Source organism: Ceratosolen solmsi, unplaced genomic scaffold, assembly GCF_000503995.2.
Source record: "Ceratosolen solmsi marchali unplaced genomic scaffold, CerSol_1.0 scaffold30, whole genome shotgun sequence".
In the NCBI taxonomy this organism is placed as follows: domain Eukaryota; kingdom Metazoa; phylum Arthropoda; class Insecta; order Hymenoptera; family Agaonidae; genus Ceratosolen; species Ceratosolen solmsi.
In genome coordinates this window covers 3095379-3097865 of record NW_011948421.1, presented here as the reverse complement: position 1 = coordinate 3097865, position 2487 = coordinate 3095379, and positions in this window count along the sequence as shown.

The following is a 2487-nucleotide window of genomic DNA, read 5'->3' as shown; positions in this document are numbered from 1 at the left end:
TATTCCATAAAATAACTTCCCACTTTAGTCGCCTATAAAATGTAGCACAGCAACAAATTGCTGCGAGCTGCTAAATTTACGTATTAATTTTTTTTTTATCTAATTAATATTAATACAATTCTATTGAATTATTTAATTATTCATAATAACAATTTCTCTTATGAATAATTATATGTTATAATATTTTATACATTGCATTAAATAGGATACACCTTGTTGATTAAAGTGTGTATTTAATTTTGGAAATATTTTGTGAGTTTTATGATTTTTATGCGTCTATTTTGTTTTATAAAGTTATATTTAATAGAGATCTGTATAAGAACTCGTTTCACTTATCATACGTATGTTGTATGCCTCTTTGTTTGACCTTTTACGATATAAATGTAAAGCTTTGTTGGCAAGAAATTTAAATACTACAAGATTTCATTTGACTATAAAATTAATTTAATAATTAGGCAATTCATTCGAATAAAAAATATCCTTTCGCTGCTTTAATACCAAATATTGAAGAATGTTATTACGAATGATGATATATGAACTTATTTTTTCTAATTTTATATATGAATTTTTTGATAAATTTTTTGAAAATTTATGTAACAACAGAACATAATGTAAAAATAAATATTAATACTTGGTTGCAATTACTATAATTAAATAAACTAGAAAGTTTGCAATTTTTTATTTCCTAACATAAAAATGTGTGATGCTAAAGTGTTTTCATTGTCAATAGGCGAATAATTAATAGCTGAAATTTATGGACAAATTTTAAAAACTATTTAACATTCCGTTAGCATTTATTATACTTAGTAAAAACTATTATTAGTTCAAGACATTTCGATATTCATGACCATTTTTTTTTTTTTTTTTTTTTTTTTTTTTTTTTTTTTTTTTTTTTTTTTTTTTTTACACTTATTGTACAATACATTTATAATTTGATTATATGGTAAAGGAAAAGTGAATTCCTTTATTATGTTTGAAGTATTCTTTTTTACGATTAATATCTGCTCTGCTCAACAACAAGAAATTTGTGTTTTCAAGAATACTGGCATTAAACTAAATCATTAAAATATTTATGAATAAACATTTTTCATTCGAATAATGTACATTATCGATTGAATTCTTCTTCATCGTTATGAATGCTTGCGAAAATGAAATAAATAAGAAGTAGAATAAGATATATAATAATAATTAATTAGTTATAGGCTGATTGATGGTACATAAGTGTTACATGCATCATTCATATGAAACAATTTAAAATATAAATAAAAGATTATAAAATAAAATTAAAAAATTAGAAATTGTATTCTTATAAATTTTTCTCCGTCACTTATATTCAAGGACACGAAGAATTCATCTTGTATATTTTTCCATATAAAATATTCAAGAAAAAAAAAGTCTGTGTAACAATAAAATTAATTGGTCTTCGTGAAACTGCTAATGCATGAAATTTTTATTGACGATTGTTTACTTAATATTATTTCGCATATATTTTCTACGTAAAGTCAATCGATTGTGCTAATTCTTATGCCCACGTCTTCTCATCGATCATAAACACTTTTCTGAATGTTTATTTATTCAGCCAATACGATCTCTTTTTTTTTTTTTTCATTGGCTAGAAGCAAAGGTGATTAGCAAGAACTGTTGGAACTACGAGCGTCGCGTCTAAATACATTACATCGACTTTATTAAGAAGCCTTAAACTATTACAAATGCAGAAGCTTTATTTGAGCGCAAGTCGATTATAAAGTAGCGGCGAAACTTGCAGTCGTTGTTATCTTGGTCGTCCTTTCCTATCATTTATTCGACTAAAGTTTATGATCAGAGAAAGTATTTGCCAAGTGCTAAGCATACACGTACAACGAGCACATTTGCTCTTGTCCATTTATAAAATAAATTTCCCCGCTATTAATAGTCAAAAAAGCTTCAAAATATTTCCTTAATCTTCAACACTAATATCAATTTTATGACCATTACAACATTATGTATTACTTAACATTAATATTCATATTTTTATGAACGCTCAACAAAGCCTTTAATAATTCGTGGCAATAATAAACTGCACTATAAGCTAAGAATATTGAAAATAAAAATTCTGCCAATAAAAAAACTTTGAGTTTGCAATGTTCTTGTAACATTGGAACGTTGATTATAGTTAACAACGGGTTATGAATGTATTTTAGATGAAATATATTTTCGAAATAATAAATTGCCCGTTTTTATCGAATTCAATCGAAAATATTTTTTTTTAAATATTTTATTTTTCTTTTTTAATTATCTCGTCGATAAAAATTGAAGAAAAAAAAATATTTAACTGGAATAAAACTAATCATTATTATGTAATTAAAGTCTTGATTAAATGTGAATATAAGATAAATAAATATTTAATAGTTAATTGCAACATAAGTATGTCAATTTTCTATATTATGCTCTTTATTATATTACAGAATACATTCGAAAATATGAATTTTTATCAAACATTTAATTGAA